This window comes from Lytechinus pictus, chromosome 17, assembly GCF_037042905.1.
Source record: "Lytechinus pictus isolate F3 Inbred chromosome 17, Lp3.0, whole genome shotgun sequence".
NCBI lineage: Eukaryota > Metazoa > Echinodermata > Echinoidea > Temnopleuroida > Toxopneustidae > Lytechinus > Lytechinus pictus.
Genome location: NC_087261.1, coordinates 16,137,369 through 16,143,368, shown reverse-complemented (window position 1 = coordinate 16,143,368; position 6,000 = coordinate 16,137,369).

The window sequence follows — 6,000 nt, the reverse complement described above, 5'->3', positions numbered from 1 at the left end:
TTTAATTTGTGAGAGCTGCTAGCTCCGAATGTGCGTGACTATGAATATCAAAATGAGAGAGAGATGGGGGGGGGGGGGGTGGGAGAGGCCGCACTGCAAAAACTCCGGTGTTGAATTTAACACCAGCCCGGAATCTATATAATGTCCACACCAGAGAAGTATTGAAACAACACCAGTTTGGAATCAAACCGATGCTGTTTTAATACTAATTGGTGTTGTATAAACACCTATCTGGTGTTAGACCAAAACGAAACTGGTGTTGTTTAACACTTCTTTGGTGTGGACATATATAGATTCCGGGCTGGTGTTAAATCAACACCGGATTTTTTGCAGTGTATATAGTTTATTCATAATCGTCAGTTTAGGCACATAACCTATGTGTACCCCTCCAATGGGCATATTTTCAAAGAAAACATTAAGCAAACGTGAATAAACATGGTAAATGAATGATAGGCCTCATTAAAGCGTTATTAGTACATTATGATAATTGAAATATCTTGTTTCATTAATATCACAAGGTCATAATGTGATATCATTGAGGGACATCAAACAAAAAAGCTATGAATAAATTGTAATTGGAATTGAGATGACATTTTTTGTTTTAACCTTTCGCATATTCCTTTCGCATGTTTTGGAACTATACCAATAGCTTGACTCCTGTTATTCTGTATACATAATGTTGATAAAACATGAGGGGAGGATGTATTATTTTTTAATCATTCGTGCTCAAGACCTCTTTATGAGTGTCATATTAGATTAATAAACAATGATCCGATCGATTTTCTGTTCCCAAGTTTAAAGACTCATCCGGAGGTTCAGAGAACACTGAAGATGAAATAGTTAACGACCTAGATTTTTCGATTCTTTTTTCTCTCTCGGCCACGAATGATTAACCCATTTTGGCCTCTAACTTGGTCTTAAGAGGATGGGTATTTTGGGGCCTGGCGTAAAGTGAAATCCCAGTGAGAAATCCAATTTAGACCAACCCCCAGAAACCAGCCTGTTTGGGGTGAAGTACATTGGTCGATTATCTGTATAATAGCTTTGAGCGTATGGGATATCGGGTGCGCTCCGGGACTTTCCCTTCACACTGTAAAGGGCAAACAGAATTGTGGGAAAATTAAACAAAAATGGACAAATAGTGAGTGAAAGAATGTGAGGGTACGTTATATCGTATTTACTAATTTCACTCAATCAAAGTGCTGAATTTCTTGATTTATTATCGTTTTACAATATGAATTAGTACAGAATCAACTAAATCGTATAATTTCTTCATATAGTCTGGAATAATTATTTCAAATTCACCTCGTATCCGAGTGTATTCATTTGATTTCTAATTTACGAAAGCTATATAGTCAACGTCATTTTATACATTTTTCACAAAGTAGTCAGAAAATTCATGTAATGAGGAATGAATGATTAATAATGAACATTGATAATTTCAAGAAACCACTACCCTTCGGACTTATTCATTAGAAGCATGCACCTACACTAATTAGAAATCAAAATGAATATTATGAATAAAGATGAACGATGTGCATGTTGAAATATATCTTCTGGCAAAATCTGCTAAAAATGAAGGTCGTCTCGCCGTGATGAAAAGTATGAAAGGTTGTATAATAATTATCAAAGTGACTCGCATTTAGAACATCAATTTTAAAGGACAGGCCTGGGGCGTTGGGACGTATATAATTTTTTTTTTTTTTTGGGGGGGGAGGCAAAGCCAAAAAGGGCACTTATAATTATAAAATGAGCATTTTGGTGCAAACGGATATTTTCACCATGAGATTATCATCTGAGTGAAGTAGTTGTGTGTTTTGTAGTAATTAAGTTGAGCATACTTTTGGAAGTGATTTCTGATTGATAAGATATACATTGTATTTAGGTGTTATTTTTCTGCATTTTTGTGAACAGGATGAGTACCTTACTTTACAATAATTGATGCGAGCGCGAAGAGCGAGCAAAAATAAAGTGATTTTCCAACTTGAAATGTATAATGTTTTACCTCAAACAGGGTATATAATTTGTTATATTTAATTTTTTATTGAAATGATTCATCAAAAATCACAGTCATTTTGAAATAGGGCACATTTCAATTTCCAAAAAAGAAAATACATTGTTTTCCTACGGGGAACTTTTTTTTGGCCGCCCCTGGTAAAGAATTAATTTGGATTTGCCCAAAGCCCTTGAATTTCATTTCTTTCCCTCATTACAAAACGTTCCATCTTCAATAAATGTTGGTTAAATAAATCATTTTGCATACTACAATCTTGCTTTAACCAACCGTTGGTAGGTTCTTTTAAATCAACTAACAGGTTGGGTTTTTTTTTTTAAAATCGGAGAGTACAGGTGAGGTTAACAGGTTTATCCTTGCTTTCTACATGGACACGATAGAAGGCCTTTGTGTTTTGATTATGGTGGGTTATTGATACTTGCATTATTCTAGCTCATTTACATCAAAAGCGTCAAAGTCATGTCTAAATGAGATTGTTCCAGCCACCATGCACACTCAAACCTTTATATGAATTATATACCTCTCCTTGCACCTCCTCTGCGAGCAAGCTATATCTAAAATTCTGACGTGGAAATTTATTCATCCAGGTTTGCTATTAGTGCCCTGGGTGCTTGCCACTGTACCGCGCCAAACGTAATACAACTCTCTGACGTCTGTTGTTGGTCCATGGTATCCGCAATGAGATGAAGATTTTGTGATTTTTTTTTTTTTTCAAATTAATCTTTAGTCATACTGTAAAATATTGACAAATCGTTTATTGATTGTTAGACATAACAAACATGAGCATATTATTACCCCCCCCCCCCCCCGTCGATCTGATGATATCCTGTAACTATAAGATGTTCTACAGATTGTGTTCGATGATGACTCAAATCTTGTTTCACATTGGATGATCTGGTGATTAAAAGTCAAGTCCATATCCTAGAAAAATGTTGATTTTTGATCAATAGAAAAAAAATCAGACAAGCATAACGCTAAAATCTCCATCGAAATCGGATGTAAAATAAGAATGTTATGACAAATTTAATCTTCGATGATTTTTTTTCACAAAACAGTTTCATGCGCAACTCAGTGACATGCAAGTGAGCTAGTCGATGATGTCCCTCACTCACTATTTCTTTTGTTTTTTATTGTTTGAATTATACAATATGTCAATTTTTACAGATTTGACAATAAGGACCAACTTGAGTGAACAATTAATGTTAAAACAGTGGTAATACCACATGTTCAGGCAGTAATAAAACTTTGTTTTACAGGACAACGGGGAGAAATTAAGTGTCATAACCTTCTTATTTTACATCTGATTTTGATGACATTTGCAGTGTTATGCTGGATTTCTCACTTTTTATTCAAATCAACTTTTTTGTTGGGATGGACTTGTCCTTTAAAGATTGTAGTAGTGAGTTCGTACATAATAAAACATTGTGCCAAATGATTCATTACTTGAAGAAATTGTGTTATTACTGGGAAATTATTAGAAGCAATTTCAAGCCAAATGCTGTGTCTCTTTCCGGTCTAATATAATACTGTGGCAGGTGCACATTCACCTCACTTGGGTTGAGCTCAGCAAAATATGGATGAATGTCTTGCCGAAGGAAAGTACGCCACAGTGTCTCAGGTTGATATTAATATACACTTCACTTGATTTGAATAAAAGATTTAAAAAAAAACCAAAAGAATAATGCTGAAAATTTCATCGAAATAGGATGTAAAATAAGAAAGTTATACAATTTCTAACTTTTGCTCAACTTTATATAGGTATATACACATTCCATTCATGTAAGTGAGAAAGCTGATAATTTCTTCTTTTTCTTTCAGTGTATGAAATATGAAATATATCATTTTTATCGTCATTATGATGGGAAACAAATTTTTTATTCATGTTGAATTATCATTGTTGCAACATATCAGTGAAGGTCTTCGTTACTCAAATTTTTAAAAATTGAATAATTTTACACAATAAGATACAAACTAAATCATTTGGTGACATCGCCAACAGTCTAATTTGCACATCATGGTGCATAATAATTGTTTCGTTAAAAAAACCAAATTACAATTCAAAATATCACAACTTTGTTACTTTACATTAGATTTTGATCGAATTCTCAGTGTCATGCTTGTGTTTTCTCTTTCTATTCGAATGAACTTCCGCCTTAAACACCAAATTTCACAATCTATCATAGGTATGTTTATCATAAGTAATAAAACTGCGCATTATATAAACATGCTTGTTATATTAAAACCTAACTATCCGAAATATGTCTGAGATGAATATTGCGAGCCTTATTGTCATTATTCTGTTTTCTCTTGAACTCTTTTTTTTTCTTCTCTACTGACCTGTAATCAGTTAAGTGCAGGCTCTAATTCAATTGTTCTCTCTCCGACATAAATATTGTATCGTATGCATTATCCTTTGCTCGCTTGCATTGTTCATAAAATTTAGGCTGATTTACAAAGACCCTAATAGAGTATTAAACATATTTTCTGTCTATTATTTAGTATAGATATTTCAGAATCTGTCCGTGTATTATTTTAGAATATATTTTTACAAATAAAGTCCATAATTTTCAGCCGTATCCATAGCCTGAGCAGAATATTACATAAATAAAACCGTCCAAGGGTTCACTTCATAGACTAGTCAATTTCTGCTCGCCAGCAATTACCGATCCGAACGAACTTTTGTGGTTCAACAAACTTTTCTGCCCGATGCAGTGACGATGCATGGTGTTTTCTTGCGAAGGTCACCTTGATCTCCTTTCGATAACAGTGGTATCGGTCTATTGTGATAAAAGTGATGATCTCTCATATTTCTATGTCTGTATAATTATGTGCATTTGTAGAGCTGAACACGATGAATTTCAGCAAAAGACCGAGGGCAGATATTACATTATGAATTAAATCAAAGGTTTCCTATGCGGGTGCAGGGGAGAGCTCCTGCGGGGACAGTGTAGGACTATATAGGGGCTGCTCCTTCTTTCTTTTTCTTCTTCTTCATCTTCTCTTCTTCTTCACCTTCTCCTTCTACTTCTTCTTCTCCTCCTCCTTCTTCTTCTTCTTCTTCTTAATTCTTCTTCATCTTTTTTCTTCTCCTCCTCCTCCTTCTTCTTATTTTCCTTCTTCTTCTTCTTTTCTTCTTCTTCTTCTTTTTTCTTCTCCTCCTCCTCCTCCTCCTCCTCCTTCTTCTCCTTCTTCTTTTTATTCTTCTTCTTTTCTCCTTCTACTTCTTCTCCCTTTTCCTCCTGCTGAATCATCTCCTTCTTCTCTCCTTAAATTATAGTCATTACGATGAAATATATTCCGAATCATCGATCAACAAGCAAACATATAATATACAAACAAAATATTACCACGCCTCGCACGAATATCCATACACCCAATATTTTTTCCCTTTTTTGTATAAAACAATAGTACGTTGCATTACTTATTTGCTATCGTCACCCATGATTGGCAATGTAAATAAATTAAGGTCGCTTCGATTGTTGTATCAATAATTTTTATTGCGACGGTATTCAAGTTCCTGTATGACGTTGGATCTATTTATGGCGATTATGGAAATATGCGGATTGACAACTTTAATTAAGTGTGAAATTTAATGAATAACGTTTGATTTGGAATGTACCAGACCGGATGAAACGCTTCTAATACACATAAGAAATCTAAGTAGATGACTTCTAGCTTGATATGCATTTTAACAAAATATGTTATGGCTACACGAATGTTATGTTATTTTTTATCGTTCGGTTCTACATAGAAACGCCATCATATAAAATCCGTTATTGTAAAAATCTGTTTTGCGAGGACTCTTTCCTTTCGAGATCGAGAGAGGGGTGGGGGTAATCTCGGACAATAATATTACTATTGTTAGAATATAATCTGAACAATATTCACATACCGTGGTCTTGATCATTTTTATTGAATAATGACATAACCTAGGACATTTTTTCCCAAATCATAGAGCTCAATTATGTGCCTTGATTGTACCAAGG